This window comes from Canis lupus, chromosome 13, assembly GCF_003254725.2.
Source record: "Canis lupus dingo isolate Sandy chromosome 13, ASM325472v2, whole genome shotgun sequence".
Taxonomy (NCBI): domain Eukaryota; kingdom Metazoa; phylum Chordata; class Mammalia; order Carnivora; family Canidae; genus Canis; species Canis lupus.
Window position 1 is genome coordinate 37,292,057 of NC_064255.1, and position 19,690 is coordinate 37,311,746.

Consider the following 19,690-nt stretch of genomic DNA (forward strand, 5'->3'; position numbering starts at 1 on the left):
CTAACGTTCTACCAGACTTCCTTGATATTTAAATTGTAAACAAAGCCTCTTTGACTCATTAGTCTTGTTTATATGGTATGTCGTGTTCTGGTATAGTGTCACCACTGGATATTCTGATTATTGAAGTGTTATGTGTCACAGAAATAACTGAATTTACTTGTCAATTACATCATAATGAGCGCTCGTGTCACACTGTTAGAAGGTCCTTTTCTGAGTTTTTGTCATTTCTAGTCGTTCTTATTCTCTTGTGAAACAAGTTTCATCTTCAAGGAGATTCGTAAAGAAGGAGGTTTAGGACAAATAAAGGTATTTGATATCTTTAGGTTATAAAGCTCAAATGGGTATGAATTTCCAGAACTAGCTACAAAGCTGCATTCAAAGGGAACAAGAATTAGATGGGCTTTTTTAAAGATTTTATTCATTTATTCATGAGAGAGGCAGAGACACAGGAGGAGGGAGAAGCAGGCTCCATGCGGGGAGCCCGATGTGGGACTCGATCGCAGGACCTCGGGATCATGCCCTAGGCCGAAGGCAGGCGCCAAACCACTGAGCCACCCGGGATCCCCAGGGAACAAGAATTAGTAACATGGGACTCAATGAACTGAAGAAGATGATTATTGATTATAGTTTTTATGACTCTTACCTGACACATTGCTCTGTTTGCTTTCCCAGATTAAGGAAATTACTCTTACGATATCTATGACTTTACAGAAACATGATAAAATATGCATTTGTGAACAAACTGACACATTTCACTATTCTCCGTACCTGGACCCTCTGAAATTCAAGAGGTGTCCAAGAGTATTCTTTCTTCCATGGCAACCATGGTCATTTGCATAAGTTTAGTAAGAATCTGTTCTCCTTGTGACAGGACATCACTGGAAACATTGGTTATTTTACCAAGACTTTGAGTAAAAGTCTTTGAGTGGAAAGACTTTGAGTGGAAAGTCGTATTTGAGGGACATGCATAGATTCAGGTATGACCAAACCGCTCTAAGGACTAAGGTTGAATTTGTGAAACTCAGATATGACCAAACACCTTTGAGGAACTAAGGTTGGATTTATGAAACTCGGATATGGCCAAACAGCTTTGAAGAACTAAGGTTGGATTTATGAAACTCAGATATGACGTAACAGCTTTGAGGAAATAAGGTTGGATTTATGAAACTCAGATATGACCTAACAGCTGTAAGGACTAAGGCTGACTTATGAAACCTGCCGCCACAAAGCCCCTTGGAACTGCTGGCCCGATGCCTGGTTAGAGTTCCCAGCAGCCTCACCAGTGAGTAAAGACTGTCACTTCTTGGCAGGTGCAGGAAACTCAGGACGCTTTGGGGACCTCGTGAAAAGGAACTCCCCCAAATCCACAGGTATTACAGGCAAGTCTGATGGTAAGCACTTGGCTTGGCTTCTAGCCCGGAGAGGCTACTCAGAGTTCAATCTAGAGAGTCCTTATACAAGTTTCCAGCAAAGTACGTTTTACGAGATCTATATGGCCCATCACCGTTGTTATGGGGCTTATATAAATAATAGGCCAAGTTTGCTAACAATTGAACTTATTTTACAAACAAATTAGTCTTGATTTGGCTATCTCTGAAATAAGGGTGATTTTTGTGAGAAAATTGTTTTCAATAACCCACCTTCACAGATGTTAAATTCCATTTCTTTCTTTCTTTCTTTCTTTCTTTCTTTCTTTCTTTCTTTCTTTCTTTCTTTCTTTTTCTTTCTTTCTTTCTTTCAAGATTTTATTTATTTATTCATGACAGACACAGAAACACAGGCTGAAGGAGAAGCAGGCTCCATGCAGGGAGCCCGATGCAGGACTCGATCTCGGGTCTCCAGGATCACGCCCCGAGCCCAAGGCAGATGCTCAATCGCTGAGCACCCCCCTCCCGGGCTGCCCTAAATTCCAGTTCTGATTGTCTTTGAATGTTGTTTGCCTGAGCAGAAAACTGGAGGTAAACTGCAGAGAAATGACCACAGCAGCTCACGTACAGTCTTGCTTGTTACCCTGTGGGGGTGATACCAAGACCCCATGGGCATGTGGTGAAACAGCTGGAAAATGGGATTGATTCCCCAACAGTGGTGTAACCCGGCTAGCACCCCGACCGACCCTGCATGGCTGGGATGACAGCGGCCCTCCTCCAAAGCCGGAGCATACCCCCCCATGGGGCTTGTAGAGACAGGGAGGACCCCACTCTCTTTATGATTGCCTTGGACGATTCCTCCTAACTAGGATACAGTCCAGGCTGGACCTCGAACAAAGAGGGCTTCTGGATGCTTTTATTCCTCAGTCGTATTTATGCTAGAAGTCCCCTGCAAGTAGGGACTTCTGCCAAGCACAGGGCGACCGCCTTTCACTAAGCTTTCGCACTGTCACCCACACATGCACAAGTGGGCCCTCCAAGGCCAGGTGGCCCGGGACACGCCGGCTACGGGCCCAGGACGCCCGGAATCCCACAACTGGCTGCTGACAGGACCGGGGCTGCGAGGCTGTCACCACGTCCACGGCCCCCCGGGCTGGAGCGGCCGTGGGACCCAGCTTCTTGGCTGCACACGGACTCGGCACTAAGCCACTGCCTGCCCAGCCAACCTTCCAAACGTAAAACAAGGGTGGGCACGTTGTGCGTCTCCGGCCGCGACCACCCGCACCCACCTCTGCTCCCTCTTTGGGGGATGTGGTCTGGCACGTGGCCGCTCTGAAGGGTCCAGTCAAAGCCCAAAGTGACCCCCGAAGAGCAGTTCTCTCCGAGGTGCTGCAGTAACACAAAGGCGCGAAGCGGGTTGCCAGCCAGGAAGGCCCTGGGGCCGGCCGGCTACCGGGCTCGGGCTCGGGTGCTCTCCGTGCTCTCCATGCTCTCTGTCCTCTCCGCGCTCTCCGCGCTCTCCGTCCTCTCTGTCCTCTCTGCACTGTCCATCCTCTCAGTCCTCTCCCCACTCTCCGCGCTCTCCATCCTCTCCATCCTCTCCGTCCTCTCCGTGCTCTCTGCACTCTCTGTGCTCTCCGTTCTCTGCGTGTTCTCCATGCTCTCCGCGCTCTCCGTCCTCTCTGCGCTGTCCATCCTCTCAGTCCTCTCCCCACTCTCTACGCTCTCCATCCTCTCCGTCCTCTCCGTCCTCTGCATGCTCTCCATGCTCTCCATCCTCTCCGTCCTCTCCGTCCTCTGCATGCTCTCCATGCTCTCCATCCTCTCCGTCCTCTCCGTCCTCTGCATGCTCTCCATGCTCTCCGTCCTCTCGGTCCTCTCTGTCCTCTCCGTCTCCGCATGCCATGCTGTGGCCACGCCCCAGGCTTCCGCAAAGTCATCTCTGGGTTTCCAGCTGGCATGAATGCTCACCCGGCGCTTTAGAAGACCCCTCTCGATCCCTGGGTGGCGCAGCGGTTTGGCGCCTGCCTTTGGCCCAGGGCACGATCCTGGAGACCCGGGATCGAATCCCACATCAGGCTCCCGGTGCATGGAGCCTGCTCCTCCCTCTGCCTATGTCTCTGCCTCTCTCTCTCTCTCTGTGACTATCATAAATAAATAAAAATTAAAAAAAAAAAAAAAAAGAAGACCCCTCTCTTTCCTTCACTGGTTAAAGTCCTGGACTGGAAGAGGATTTTTGGCAACTACCAGAGGATGCTTACTTGGGTTTTCCTTTTTGTTATTCTCCTCACGTTTTGCTGTCTTCTCGCAGGTCCCACCCCCTGGAGACGCCTTTTGCTGCCAGGACTTCCAGTCAACGCAGGTTCCTTTGGACCACACATGTGGTCTCCCCGGCCTCTCGCCACTCGTACAGGTGTGGGCCCTGCTGCCCCGCCTTGACCACAGATGGGCCCCCCCCCGGACGACGCCGTGCAGGAGCGGAAGTTACAGAAGACCAGACCTTCCAGCCTCGGCAAGCTCAAAGATTTAAGGGTCAAAGCTGTTCAGGGGAGAATGATGTGGGAAACAAAGGCAGAAGAGCAATGAAATGTCCTCACCGCCTCCAGCGCACTGACTCGTCCCCAAAACAGGCAGGGACCTTCCCCTCGGAGCTCAGCTGCCTCGGTGGTAGCACCCTGCGAGGGCCGCCGGCAATTCCAGCCCGACCCCAGGCCCCTGGGAGTCTACTTGAACATATAAAAATTCCTTTGGAAAAAAAATATAAATAAATAAAAATTAAAAAAATAAAAATTCCTTTGGAAACTTCTCTGTGTCACCCCCCCCCCCCCCCAGTACGGCAGATACATACCCCAAGGGTCTCCTGACTCAGACTAACAAAGAACTTCTCCCAACAATAGGCAGCCCCCTCAAGGTCCGGAGACCTTGCTTCCAAAGCACCTGGGAGGCCTGTGCTGGCCCTCACCCCGCCCCAGCCTGAGAGTCTGTGATGGGCGCTCTGGGGACCCCGGGGCAGCCCTTCCCGCCCTCGGGTCCTGCTTCTGCGCTTTAATAAAACCACCATTTTGCACCCGAGACGTCTCAAGAGTTCTTCCTTGACTGTCCGCTCCTGAACCCGCGCCTTGCCTACATCATCAGCTCTGGGGTTCTGGGAGCAGAGACCTTAGGTTGACCTGGACTTGGGATGCTGTCCATCCATACCCCACAACTAACAGAGCCCCCAGGGCCGACAGAGGGGCCCCGGAGCCTCTCCACCTTTGGTCGGGACTGCCCAGGCTGCCCACCCCCACCCCCGATCCTCCAGTTTCTCCCAACCCCTGACTCTGGCTTGCAGCTGTGGGGCCCTTCCTAGGACTGGGGCAGGAGGCTTTGGCAGAGAGGAGCTGCCGGTGCCTTATGTGGGACACAGACTCCGAGGCGGCCCATGGTCCTGCTCCCTGCTCCTTGCACCCTCCCGGACAGCAGGCGGGCCTGAGGCCTGCTTCCAACTGTTAACGTGGTGGAGGTGACGGCTTGTGTGTGATGATGCTCCACAGACCGAAGCCCCACCCAGAGGTAGATGCTCCCTCTTGCTGGCTTTGGAGAAGCCACCCCCGTGGGGTGGTGGAGAGGGTGGGGCCGGGGAGGGCGGGTGCCTGTGCTCACGTGATGCCAAGGTCTCCCCCATGCGGGGGGCCGACAGTGGATGTGCCAGCACACTGACATACTGGACGCAGCAGGTTCCGTGCAAGTGACCAAGCTATGTGCATGTTCCTTAAGGTTTCGGGTCCTTGCCCCTGCTCCCAGCACAGCCAATAAAAGCTTCCCACTCTCACCCCGAAATGACTCCGTGCTCCGAGGGCTCTCTCCTGTCCCCTTACCTGCTGCAAGGAATCATCTTGGGGTGACAGACCCCCCAGGTCGTGGGCCCTTTGTACCCGGGGACAGGAGGGGTGTCTCAGCCTGAGTACAGGCCTGCAGGACCCCCAGGGAGACCGGGGCCCTTCCTTGCTTTGGGCACAGGGTCGTGACTTAGCCCGCATAAAGGCAACCCTTTTGTGCTAGTGTTTTGGGGAGCCACTCGATGGATTAAAACGACCACCATTCCATGAGAACGATCTCTCTCTGCTCCTCCTGGCACGAGGAGCCCACAGCAGGAACAGGAGGACGCTCCTGGGGGCGCCTGGGGGTTCTGTCGGTGGAGCATCCGCCCCCGATTTTGTCTCAGCTCTCAGTCTCAGGGTCGGTCGTGAGCTCGAGCCCCACATTGGGCCCCACGCTGGGTGGGGAGTCTGCTTGGAGATCTGCCCCCCTCTCCCCCTGCTCCTGCGCGCTCTCTCTCAACAGAACAAAACAAAAACTCCCACCAACTCCTAAAGGGGCTCCGGGCCAGGGTGAGATAAGAAAATCCCAAAGCTGATACTGGATTCAAATCTTTTCATTCTTTCTTTGTTTTTTTTTGTTTTTTTGTTTTTTTTTGTTTTGTTTTGTTTTTTAGACACACAGAAAGAGGCAGAGACACAGGCAGAAGGAGAAGCAGGCTCCCTGTAGGGAGCCCGATGCCGGACTCCATCCTGGGACCCCAGGGTCACGACCTGAGCTGAAGGCAGACACTCCACCGCTGAGCCACCAGGTGTCCCTCAAATCCTTTTTCTTAATGAGGCCTTTGCTTGCTTGCTGGTCACCTTTGGCTATTGTTCAGAGTTCAGAAACGTTGGCCCTGACGGTGTTTCCATCAGTTCTCCCCGTGTTTCTGCCAAGGAGCGGGCCCTGGGAGCTGTCCCGCACCCCCCATGTTGCTTTGTCCTCCCGTCTTGGAGATCTCTCTCGATGCATTTAGGAGATTAGCCGTCCAGCTGTATTCATGTAGCAAATACTGTCTCAGTTTGTTGGTGGCTTCTCATTTTGTTTTTGGAACACTTCGGCATTCAGAAAGTTTAATTTGTATTTTACCGCCCTCAGCCTCATCGATCTTCCGCGTATGTGGATTTTGAGTCCTAGTTAGAAAGTCTTGCCAGGGGTCCCTGAGTGGCTCAGTCAGTTAGCGCCTGTCTTCCACTCAGGTCGTGATCCTGGGGTCCTGTGATCGAGCCCCACATCAGGCTTTCTGTTCAGCAGGGAGCCTGCTTCTCTCTCTCTCTCTCTCTCAAATAAATAAATAAAATCTTTAAAAAAAAGAAAAGCGCGGCCCCCACTTTCCCTGGAGCTGCCCTATTTCAGACCTTCAGGTCTGCGTCCCGATCCACCCGCCGCGTGTTCTCGTGACTAGTGAGAGATCTGATTCTCCCAGTCCCCAAACCCTGCCTGGCTGTCCTGTGACAAAGTCCATCCTGGCCCCAGCCATTAGAGATGAAAATTGGAAGACCACCTCCATGTGAGCCCACGTGTCCCCCTCCGTGTGAGTGACAGTGAGACTTGCTTCCCACCGAACACAGAGAAGGTGAAGTGACTGGGCAGGTGCATTAAGGGCCCTGATTGAGGGGGGAGGGGGGGGCGCCTGGGGAGCTCAGCGGCTGAGCGTCTGTCTGTGGCCCAGGGTGTGATCCCAGGGTCCTGGGACCGAGTCCCGCAGCGGGCTCCCTGGTCCTCGGGGAGCCTGCTTCTCCCTCTGCCTCTGCCTGCCGCTCCCCCACTTGTGCTCACTCTCTGTGTCAAATAAATATGTAAAATATTTTTTTTAATAAGGAAAAAATATCTAAGTGTGATTTGGACTTGCTTCAAATCTCAGACCTGCTGTGTTTCCTTAAACACTCGGAGCTGGTATGAGATGTGACCAGGTGTAGGACGCACCCCTTATGCGGTCCCTGGGATGTCTCCGGGTTCCTCTCACCGTGGGGCATCCACTTCCATTCTTTGTCTTTTGGCTGCTCCGTGCCCTTATTTTTTAAATGACGGTTATAACCAGTTTATTATTTTTTACCCGGCCTGCACGTTTTGGCCTTTTCATGGGGAGGGTCGGTCCACGCACAGCAGGCTCGCACGACGTGCTGTCAGCTTGAAGGCCTGTGCCTCGTGCTTTCATTCTTCCCAAGTGTCTCTTCTCTTTGTCCTGCATCCTTCTGGGTTTATGAAATATTTTCCATATTTCCTTTTCTCTTTTATAGACATATTTCATATACGATCCTTCCGAGGTGACAGCACGCGTCTTTGCCATACTGTAGTTGGCCTTGACTCCGCGCGGCCGCCCCAGCCCCCAGAGCTCAGGCGCGGTCACAGGAGGACTTGGTCTACACCGGTCCATTTATCTTACTATTCACTGCTCCGTGTTACTGACCGCACCACGCACACCGTAAACCCACCTTTGTGTTGAATCCAAATACCTCTCACTTCTGCTCCTCTGACCTTCTTCCTAAAGCTTCTTACTCCCATGTGTGGTCATTTTATTTACCTTGAAGAACTCCCTTTTTTATTTCTTGTCATCTAAGTCTTCTGGCAAGGAATTAGCTGCCCTTCTGTATAAAAACTTTTGTTTTCTGTGTCTCTGAATACTACCTTTGCTTGGCACAGAATTCAGGGTCGCCAGATTTTGTCATTTATCCTTTTAAAGATGCAGTTTCATTTTCGGACGGCTTCCATAATCTTTGTGAAAAGTCAGCTTTAGACCCTAGTTGCTTTTCCTTGGCCATGTCCCTTCCCTGTCTGCTAACGGAAGTGTCTTGTTCCCAGCCTGTCGAGTACAGCGGGCTCGCGCGGCGACGTCCTTTGCATTTATTCTGCTTAGAGTTTTTGGGATTCGCGAATCTGTGGTTTACCTTTCATCGTTTTGAAAAATGTTGCCTCTTCAAGTATTTCTTTCCCACCATCCTCCGCCCCTCTTCCTGCTATTCCAGGCTCCCGTGAGTTCGACCCTTTGGCTGTGCCTCTTGGGCGCTGGTGCTGAGTTGTTCTTTCTAGCATTTTGTTCTCTGAAAGCTTTGCTTTGGCTATTTGTGCTGTCCTGCCCCTCCCTCCTTTCATATTGTCTTCTGCTCTTGAATTCTCCCAAATGAATTCTTCAGATATTTTTTCTTTTCTTTTTTCTTTTGAAGATTTACTGATTTATTCATGAGAGACACAGACTGAGAGAGGCAGAGACACAGGCAGAGAGAGATTGATGCGGGACTCGATCCTGGGTCCCAGGATCACGACCCGAGCCAAAGGCAGACACCCAACCGCTGAGCCACGCAGGCGTCCCAGATATTTTTTCTTTTAAATGTTTTATGTATTCGTGAGACACACACACACACACAGAAGCAGAGACACAGGCAGAGGGAGAAGCAGGCTCCATGCGGGGAGCTGGATGCAGGACTCGATCCCAGATCCCAGGATCACACACTGAGCCAAAGGCAGATGCTAGGGATCCCTGGGTGGCGCAGCGGTTTGGCGCCTGCCTTTGGCCCAGGGCGCGATCCTGGAGACCCGGGATCGAGTCCCACGTCGGGCTCCTGGTGCATGGAGCCTGCTTCTCCCTCTGCCTGTGTCTCTGCCTCTCTCTCTCTCTCTCTGTGACTATCATAAATAAATAAAAATTAAAAAAAAAATTAAAAAAAACAAAGGCAGATGCTCAACCACTGAGCCACCCAGGCGTCCCAGATATTTTATTTTTCAATTCCAGAATATAGTGGTTAATGCGATGTGTTGTCTGCACTGGGCCCCGGTACCCTGATATATGGCCCAACACTGTTGGATGTTTCTGGGAGGGTGTTTGTTAATAAGATTAACATTTCAACTGGTGACACTTTAGTGAAGCAGGTTGCCCTCTGGAATGTGGGGAATTGGGGGCTCTCCAATCAGCTGAAGGTCTGAATAGCACAAAAGACGGACCTCCCCCAGGTGAGAGGAGCAAACAGCCTCCAGGACGTTGGCTCTTCCCTGAAGACTGGACCTGCCGGCCTCCATAGTCAGGCCCTTCTAAGAAATCTTGGTCTGTATGTAGAAACATTGTGTTGGTTCTGTTTCTCTAGAGAATCCTAACTAATACACAGAATATCCATTTAATTTGTTTTATAGCATCCCATTCTCCATCAAAACTCTGTCTTTAAATTTTTTTTTCTTCCTTTCCTCTATTTTACTGAACACAGTTGTCATTGTTATTTTTAAATCCTTTTCCAGGGCCACCTGGGTGGCTCAGTCTGTGAAGTCTCTGCCTTTGGCTCAGGTCATGATCTCAGGGTCCTGGGATGGAGCCCCATTCCCCGCTCCCTGTCCTGCGGGGAGCCTGCTTCTTTCTCTTCCTCTGCTGCTCCCCCTGCTGGTGCTCTCTTTCTCTCAAATAAAGAAATAAAATGTTAAACACACACACACACACACACACAAATAAAATCCTTTCCTGCTAACTCCATTATGTGGCCCATCCATTGGTCTGTGTGTGTCTTTCCCCCCTATTGTTACTGGTTGCATTTCCCTGCCTCCCGAGATCTACGAACTTTTTATCGTGTGCTGGGCATTGTACAAACCCGAACCATAGAGGCTGCGTATATCCATACATCCACAGGGCGGGGTCCCGCGTGTCCTCCTTACCAGATCAGTGGGTGTGAGGTACTAGTCACACCAACTCCATCACAAGCTGAGCTTGGTTGTGGCTGGACTGCAGTTTGAGAAAGACGCACATGACCTCCTATTGACCCCCCTGCCTCTGGCTGAGGCTTCGGTGGCCTGTCTCCCTGGCCCTGGATGGTGTGAGAGATCCCACCCTCCCCACTCACGGGCGTCTTTATGCCCTGCCACCCTCCCGTATGGTTTACCAATCTGACAACACCGTTCAGAGCATGTTCAGACATGGGACTGAAGCAGGCCTCTTCCTCTGTGGGGCTTTGCTGCCTTGCAGTTAGGAGACCCCTGGAGGTGTCACACTTCTTGCAGCTGTCCCTTCTAGGGCTCGGTCTCTTGCACCCACAACTCTGCATGCATTCCAAGTGGGAGAATGCGCTTGTAGAACTGGTGGTAAGATCTGCACACGTTTCCCTTGCCCAGAGCCGAGGCCGTGTGGACCACACGCGTCCCCTGGTGCCTGGAGGTGGCACATGGCCATGGGAAGGGAAGGGCCCCTGCATCAGGCGCCCTGGGCGGGCTTCCCTCCACTGGTTCCCGGGCCCCTCAGCCCTCGCTCCTGCCACAGCTCTCCAGCATGTTTTAAATACCACGTTTGCAGTCCGCCTGGCTTTTTCTCCGTGGTCCAGCGGAAGCATTTGAGGGCCTGGTCTCCCTCCTCTCACACAGGGGAGGCTGATGGCTCTGCTGTTGTGGGTTTGCTCTGCATCCCGATTCATTGGGATTATTTTCCACGTTGGCGGTTTTTATTACTTATTCTCTGGGATTTCCGGGTACTCTATCATCTACCAATGGAACTGATTTTACTTCTATTCTTTTTTTTTTTTCTTAAACATTTATTTGAGAGAGAGTGTGTGTGTGTGTGGGAGAAATAAAGGTAGAAGGAGAGAGAATCTCAAGCAGGCTCCACGCCCAGCACGGGGCTGCATCTCATGACCCTGAGATCATGACCTGAACAGAAATAAAAAGAGTCTAATGCTCAACCGAATGAACCCCGCAGGCGCCCCTTCTTTCCATTCTAATGCCTATTATTTTTCAGTAGTTGCTAATTGCCTCAGTGGGTACTTCTGATTGCATGCCAGATTGTGATGGGAACACTTCTGGTATTTTTCTTACAATGTAAGACGATGTGCTCGCTTCAGCAGCACATATACTATAATGTAAGACGATGACTTTGGGAGATTATAGGAAGCTGAGCCACCCAGGCATCCCAGATAATATTTTTCTTAAATACTTTTATTTTTTAAATTTTTATTTATTTATTCATGAAAGACACACAGAGAGAGAGAGAGAGAGAGAGAGGCAGAGACACAGGCAGAGGGAGAAGCAGGCGCCATGCAGGGAGCCCGACGTGGGACTCGATCCCAGGACCCCAGGATCACGCTCTGGGCCAAAGGCAGGTGCTAAACCGTTGAGCCATCCAGGGATTTCCCCTCTTAAATACTTTTAAATGAGAAAGGATATTCAGGGCAGCCTGGGTGGCAGCGGTTTAGCACTGCCTTCAGCCCAGGGCCTGATCCTGGGGTCCCAGGATCAAGTCCCACGTCGGGCTCCCTGCATGGAGCCTGCTCCTCCCTCTGCCTGTGTCTCTGCCTCTCTCTCTCTCTCTCTGTGTGTGTCTCTCATGAATAAATAAATAAACTCTTAAAAAAAAAAGAATTTTTGTGTGAAATCCATGCCCAGCCTTCTTTGCTGGGGTACTTTTTTCTTTTTTTGCTCCTGGGGTACTTTCTTGCTATTTCTATTTTCTACTGAATTTGAGATCTTCAAGCTTTCTGTCTCTCCCGGGGTACCTTCGGGTTGTATATTTTTCTCCGCAGTTATTTATGTAAAGGTATATGATGTAGTCTCTTACAATTTAAATTTTTTCTTGTTTCAATAATAACTTTGCTCTTGGTGTTTATTATTTTGTGTATGTCTACTGTCTCTCTTTCATTGATTCAGTTAGCTGCTTGTCTGGCTATTGTAATTTCTTGGAGAACCAAGGTTTTAATGTACTGAGTCTGGTTTGCTGGATACGCTTCTCACTTTCTCTTACCTTACAACTTCCTTCCCTCTGCTTTCTGCGGACTTGTTTCTCCTCCAGTTTGAGCTGAGATTTGACTTGTGTATTGCCAATTCTCTTCCTTCTCAATGAAACTGAAATTCAGGCTTTCAAATCTTTGTCTGTAGCACTGACACTCGAAGGACTCCATGACTACATAAGGAAATACTCACTTCAAACTTTATTTTTTTGAGTTTTTCTTTTTATTATTTCAGCTTCAGTGTGTCTTGCTTGCTGTAGAGAAGTCTGATACCGAGCTATTTTTTCTTTACATATATTTGGGCGCCGTAAGTACAAAGCACTATTTCTGGATCCTCTAAGCCACCATTTCCACCCAGCCGGTCTTTGTCTGCACCCGTGGCTGCCCCCGCCCCCCTCCCACTCGCACCTGCCCCTGATGCCCACCCCAGGCTGCACCCCCAGCTGTCCCCGGGCCCCCAGGATTGCCCCCAACACCCCAGGCTGCCCCCTCCGCCCCACTACCCCCTCCTCCGCCCCCAGCTGTCTCGGGGCCCCGCCCTCCCCACCGCTTCCCCCACAGCTGTCTCACGGCCCCCTGGCTGCCCCGCCCCCGGCTCGCACCTGTGCCTGATTCGGCGACCCCAGGCTGCACCCACCCCGCCCCTGGCTGTGCCCCCAGCTGCTCCGACACCCCCCAAGCCGCCAGCCCCAGGTGACCCCAGTCACCCCTGCCCCCGTGCCCGCACCTGCGCCCCCCCTCCCCCCGCCCTCACCTGCGCCGCCCCCCCCATCCGCAGGCCGGTGTCTAGGTGTCTACGCTGCCCTTCCGCTTCTTGTCTTCGCTCCGTTTCCTCCGTCCTCACTTCCTCCCCGCGGGCCCCCGGTAGGAGGCTCCGATCGCTGCTGCGGTGTCGTCCCGTCTTCCGGGGTTTCCGCCGCGTCCGCCCTGCGACCCTCGATCCGCGCCCCGCCGCGCCTCCCTGACCCCCACCTGCGGGCGCGCGGACCGCGAACACGGCTGCCCTCTGCCGGCGGCGCGGCGAAGTGCAGCGCCCTGCCCCGTCGGCCCGTCCGCTCCGACCGTGGGTCCCGCCCCGGGGCCGCAAGGACTTCCCCTCCCCCTCAGCCCTTCCGCTTGCCGCCGAGCCTCCGAGGGCTGCGCCGGGTCTCCGCGCCGCGGTGCGCACTCCGGCCCCGGGTCCGAGCCCCGCGTCCACCAGGGCCGCGCAGGAGCCGGAACCTCGCTGACTCCGCCACCCTCCGACACCCCTTGGACACCCCTCGGACACCCCTCGGACCCCCCTCGGTTCCCTCCTGCCTCTCGTCTCTACCCTGACGCCCCTGCAGGTGCCCCGGGGCCAGCCTGGGGGCTGCCCCTGTCTCCGGGGCCTGCCCAGGCCACTGCGAGGGTGGGGTTCTGCTGCTTCTCTGATGACCCGCACCCCCTTTCTTGCTAGAAACGAGTAAGTAGCAGAAGTTACCCTGGGGTCTCCAGAATTCAGTGTGAGATTCTAAATGTAGCGGTAGTGCGAGGAAAACAATTGGGTTTCATATATTGATTTTACAGCCAGTGACCTTGCTAAATTTGTACATTGATTCCAATAGTTGCTCTGTATCTCCTATTGGACTTTCTTTTTTAAATTTATTTAATTTATTTATTCATGAGAGACACACATTGAGAGGCAGAGACACAGACAGAGGGAGAAGCAGGCTCCATGCAGGGAGCCCGACGTGGGACTCGATCCCAGGTCTCCAGGATCACACCCTGGGCTGAAGGCAGACGTTCAACCGCTGAGCCACCCAGGCGTCCCCAAAATGGTGGTTTTATTAAAACCCTGGGACAGGACCTGAGGGCAGGAAGAGCTGCTGGCCTGGGACAGTGAGTGGTGGCTGATTATATACCTGGGGTTGGGTGAACTAGAGATAAGGGAAGTTTCTATAGGACTTTCAGCGGCTGACAAGACCCACAGGATACTGGAGGCCTTGCTAGTGTCAGACCAAGGTTGTTTCTCCCTGTAGCACGAGCGTGAAGACAGTTGGGGGCGTCCTGGAGGAGCGCTGTACTCGGCCCACCCCGAGTATCTGTCAGTGGGCTGCAGGCTATAAGGACATTTGATCGTACCTACATTTCCTTCTGGAAGTTACTTGTTATTGATAAGTATGCTTTGCTCTTGGAAATCAGTAAGACATTTGTAAACTGAGGGAGACTCCGTTCTTGCAGGACTGTGCCCTCTAGAAGTTAATATTTGTTTTTCCCTCCCTTAGCTTTAGGGCAGCCAGGAGTCTGAGGCACGACCCACACACCCCACCGGCGGGGTGGGGGTGGGAGTGGGGGTGGGGGTGGGCATGGTGGCCTGGGCCTCAGCTGGCCTTCTGCTCCCTCATCAGAATCACCGTGTGTGTATGATTTTTTCTGTCTTCCCTCTTAGCATAATGCTTTTGAGACTCATTCCTGTCACTGCATCCATCTGTAGTTTATCCCTTTACATTTGTTGGAAAACAAAGTTCCACTGAGTAAATCTAAATATTTTTTTGGCTTTATTCACCAACTCATGAGTCGGCATCCCATCCAGCTGATAGAAGGGTCCTGTGGAGCTTCATGAAATACAAGACCTTTCCGGGCAAAAGGCAGTGGGAGAAGCCAGCAGTCCCCTTCCCGCAGGCAGTGGGGGTGCTCGCCAGGGGTGCCCCGGGCAGATCAGCTCCCAGGTGCGGAGCAGGTAATTCCAGACTGACTGGTTTAAGCTTCCACTGCCAGGAGAGCTGCCAGCAGGGGTTGGTGCCCGGGGCTGGGCCTGGAGACCCCATGGGGGCTGTCGTCTCGCATGGAGCACCTTGCCAGGTGGCTGTGCAGACGCATGGACGAGCCTCTGTGAACGCGTGCATCCAGGTCCGTTTGGACCTGTCTTCTTATCCCCTTGGGGTAAAAGCCCAGGAGCGGGACTGCTGGGTCACGAGCTAGGGGTATGTTAGACTTTATAAGAAGCTGCCAAACATTTTCCCAAACAGCAGCTCTGGCCACGAGTGGGCTCCGGTTGCTCCCCGGCGCTGGCGCTGCCGTCGGTGTGGTCTCAAAGGACGTTCTAATGGCTAAAGAGGCTGAACGTCTTGTCCTCAGCTCTTTGCCATCTGAACTCCTTCTTGGGTGAAGTGTCAGTTCAGACCCTTTTTTGCCCATTTATCATAGAGTTGTTTTTTTTTTTTATTTCATCATATGCACTACTTTAATATACACAAATATTTACTCCTGTCTTTGGATTTCAATTTTATTTCCTTAAAGTGATGTGGAAAACAAAGACAGAAGGAAAATTGTCAAATTTCCTTTCAAGGGGAATCCCTGGGTGGCTCAGGGGTTTAGCACCTGCCTTCGGCCCAGGGCGTGATGCTGGAGTCCTGGGATCGAGTCCCACGTCGGGCTCCCTGCATGGAGCCTGCTTCTCCCTCTACCTGTGTCTCTGCCTCTCTCTGCCTCTCTCTCTGTGTGTGTCTCATGAATAAATAAAAGATTTTTTAAAAATAAGAATATAAAATAAATTTCCTTTCAACTCACAGCCCATCCGCACGTCCCTGAAACAGGCAGGGACCTTCCCCTCGGAGCTCAGCTGCCTCAGTGGTAGCACCCTGCGAGGGCCGCCGGTAATTCCAGCCTGACCCCAGGCCCCTAGGAGTCTACTTGAACATATAAAAATTCCTTTGGAAACTTCTATCTCTAAACCCTGAGGTACCACAGATACACACCCGAAGGGTCTCCTGACTCAGGCTAACAGAGCTTCTCCCAACAACAGGCAGCCCCCTCGGGCCCGGAGACCTTGCTTCCAAAGCACCTGGGAAGCCTGTGCTGGCCCTCACCCCGCCCCAGCCTGAGAGTCTGTGATGGGCGCTCCGGGGACCCCGGAGCAGCCCTTTCCGCCCTTGGGTCCTGCTTCTGCGCTTTAATAAAACCACTTTACTGGGACACCTGGTGCTCAGTCAGTTAAGCATCTGCCTTCAGCTCAGGTCATGATCCCAGAGTCCTGGGATCGAGCCCCACATCAGGGTCCCTGCTCAGTGAAGAGTCTGCTTCTCCTTCTCTTTCTGCCCCTCCCCCTGGCTCATGCTGTCTCTGTCTCTCAAATAAATTTAAAAAAAAAATTTTTTTAATCACCTTTTTGCACCAAAGACGTTTCAAGAGTTCTTTCTTGGCCGTTGGCTTCGAACCCTAATGTCTTTTCCTGCATCAAAAGCACCTTTCTGAAAGCAGAAGTTTTAATTCTGATGAAGTCTAATTTATGTTTTTCCCTTTACAGATCAGGCCGTTGCCTAAGAAACCTTTATCCAGCCAAAGTCACACAAATTACCTCCTGCACTTGTTTCTAGAAGTGTAAGCTCTTTTGTTTACATATTAGTGCCATCCCATAGATAAATGACCGATAATTGCACCCAGTGCTTGAGTAACCACGGCTAGAGATGTGGTTCAGATTCACTTTTGTCATGTGGAAGTCTAACTCTTCCAGCGCCGCTGACTGGAGACACAGCCCTTTCCCCCACTGAATTACCTTGATGACTTTATAAAAATCAATTGACCATATATGTGTGGGTTTATTTCTGAACGTGCTGTTCTATTTCATTGATCCATGTGTCCACCCTGAGGCCTAAAGCAAAACTTTCTTAATTACTGTAGTCTTCCAGTCTGACTTAAAGCCAGGTAATGTTGTTCTTCCTTTTCAAAGTGTTTTTGGCTGCTGTAGCTACTTTACATTTTCATGTAATTTTTCTATTCGTCTCTCCCAGAAGCCAGCTGGGGGCTGACTGAGGTTGCATGGAGCACCAGACCAGTCTGGGGAGGTTTGGAGCTCACAAGAGATCTCCCTACATTCAAGTCCTCTTTATTTTTTTTTTTTTTCATTTTTTTTGAGTCTTCTTTAATTTCTTCTGACATATTTTGTTGAATTTATTGCTAAGTATGTCATGTTTTGATGATATTCTGAATGACATTGATTTTTAAAATATTTTGTAATGATTTTTTTTTGAGAGAGAGCACGTGTGCATGGGGGAGTGGATTAGAGACACAGAGGGAGCGCGAGAGAGAGAGAGACTCTTTTTTTTTTTTAAATATTTTATTTATTTATTCATAGACACAGAGTGAGAGAGGCAGAGACACAGGCAGAGGGAGAAGCAGGCTCCATGCAGGGAGCCCGATGTGGGACTCGATCCAGGGTCCCCAGGATCACACCCCAGGCTGCAGGCGGCGCCAAACCACTGCGCCACCAGGGCTGCCCCAGAGAGAGAGACTCTTAAACAGATTTCACACTCAGCGCAAAGCAGGGCTTGATCTCATGACCCTCAGCCAAAATCAAGAGTTGGTTGCTCAAAAAAAAAAAAAAAAAGAGTTGGTTGCTCAACCGACTGAGCCACCTAGGTGCCCCCCCTTTTAAAAGATTTTATTTATTTATTCATGAGAGACACAGAGAGAAGCAGAGACACAGGAAGAGGGAGAAGCAGGCTCCCTGCGGGGTTCCCGATGCAGGACTTGATCCCAGAACCCCAGGGTCATGACCTGAGCCAAAGGCACTCAGCCACTAAGCCCCCCAGGCGTCCCTTTTGTAATTTAATTTAAAAATTTTTTATTGGAGTAATTGTAGATTCACATGGAGTTTTAAGAAATAACAGAGTGATCCGTGTACATTTTACCACTGTCTGCTGATGGTTACGTTTGCAAAACTGGATGTAATATCACAACTAAGATGCCTACACGGATGCAGTCCCCCAGGCCCACTCCCCAGGCACTCCCTTGTGTGTGTTAGTGCTACGATCTTAGCACCTGGGAGGATTCCTGTGTCCACCACCATGGTCAGGATGCCCATCAGCACCAGCACCTCCCTCCTGACCCTCTACAACTGCACTACCTCCCTGCCTCTCACCCCTTCCTCCCTAACCTCTGGCAACCGCTAACCTGCTCTCCATTTCTAGAAATTTGTCATTTCAAAAATTTTACGGAAGTGGAGTCGTACACTATGTTTCTTTCTGGTATTGGCTTGTTTGACTCCACTTAACTCCCTGCAGATTCATCCAAGTTGTGCGTATCCACAGTGGGCTCCGTTGACTGTCAAGGAGTGTTCAGGTGTGCACGGGCCACAGTTTCACCTGTTGAAGGACATCTGGGCTGTTGCCGTTCTTGCCATCACAACTGAAGCTGCTGTAAGCACGCACATGCACACGCGGGTTTTCTGTCTACACACACATTTCCACTGCTCTGAGATAAACGGCCAACAGTGCAGTTGCCGGATTCCACGGCAATTTCATATCTGGTTTTATACGATATTTCAAACTCTTTCCAGGGTGGCTGTACCATTTACCATTCCATCAAGTGAGGTGTCGGTGGGGCAAGGGCATACCCAGACATCTCAAGAGGTGTGGGATGCAGGTCGGGAGGTGACATTCCTGCCCAGAGCCCCAAAGCACCCCCTAGCCCCCATTAGAGCTGTGAGATGCCAGGAGCCCCGCTGAGCTGCCAGGGGTCAGAGCAGCTGCTTGGAGCAAGAGCCACGGTGGAAGGAGCCCTGCTACCCGTCCTCTCCCCCAACGCCGTGAGCAAAGGGCTAACGCCAGGACAAAGTGCCACCGGCCCTGTTCCCTTTGCCTCTGTGGGACGTGTGCCTGTCAGGGCCCAGGGGCCAGCCTCACTGATGAGGCTTGGGTGGTGCGGTTGACGACCCGGGGATCAGAGAGGGGGAGGGGGAGCAACAGGGGGTCCCGGTGAGAAAGCTAGAGGCACCTGGGCTGGACTCGGGACTGTGTAAGGGCAGGGACCCCGGGCTTCGGAGCACAGGCGGTGCCCCACGAGGCGGGCGCGGGGAGCCTGGTCCCGGCCTGCGGGGGGCTGACCACACTTGAGGTTTCAGCCAGGAGCTGGCTCTCCTGGGGACCTGGGGGAGAACCGTGGGCTGCCCCATCATGGACCCGAGCACTGCCCGGGGTGGTGCCGGGTGGCCTGGCGGGGAGGCTGTGGCTTGCCGAGCGGAGGTGACGCCTCAGCGTAGCGGGTGTACACGAGAGGCCCGGGAAGCTTCCTCCTGAGGGTGGCAGAGACCTGGCAGCGGCTCGGGCACCCACAGCCCTGGCCGGTACCCCGAAGCTCACTGGAGCCTTGCGGGGCTGGGGCAGTGTCACGACGGTCAGGGCACGTGTAAGCGGCTCAAGGTCCGTGAGGATAATGGGCCCCCAGTGTGGCCTCTGTCCTGGGGTCTCCCGTCCAGTTGGGGGGCTCCGTGCAGCCCTGGGGCTCTGCGGTACTTCGAGGTGCTCCGCTCTGCTTGTCCACGACATCAAGTACCCCCCACAGGCTGGGCCACATCAGGAGGGCTTCTGCGCACTCCGGCCAGGAGCTGACTCCCTCTGCCATGTCGGGTGTGACCCAGGATCACTGTCACTCACTGTCGCTTCGAAAGACAGCACCCAGAAGATTCTGTCTTTGTTTTGCTTTGTTTTGTTTAGGGGGAGAAAAAAGCTTTCTGGAGCAAGTCTGGGAAATGGAGATCACCAACTAGGAACAACGGTCCCCTGGCCCAGGCCTCTCCCGGGGTCAGGTCCTCTGTGTCGACTGCTGTCATCTGCATGTCCTGTTCAGTAACCAAAATTTACATTAAAAGAAAAATTATTCCCCATTTTCACCTAGAACTTTAGTCTGGCGCCATTGGATACAAGAGGGACAAAAGTATTATTACGGAAAAACATTCAGGAGTTGGTGAGCACAGGTCCTGGATTTTTTCACTATTTTAAAATAGGTTTATAGAGGTTGCTCAGCAACCAGTTTATAGGAGCCTTCAGACAGGGG

General features: G+C 52.2%; 1 long non-coding RNA gene across 1 annotated transcript; it reads left to right on the top strand.

Annotated features, from left to right (window-relative positions):
- The first annotated feature begins 357 nt into the window (after positions 1-357).
- On the top strand, positions 358-4,157 carry LOC118353904 (uncharacterized). Its single transcript, XR_004813461.2, has 2 exons — positions 358-1,391; positions 3,679-4,157. It is a non-coding gene; the product is annotated as an uncharacterized LOC118353904 (long non-coding RNA).
- The last annotated feature ends 15,533 nt before the right edge of the window (positions 4,158-19,690 follow it).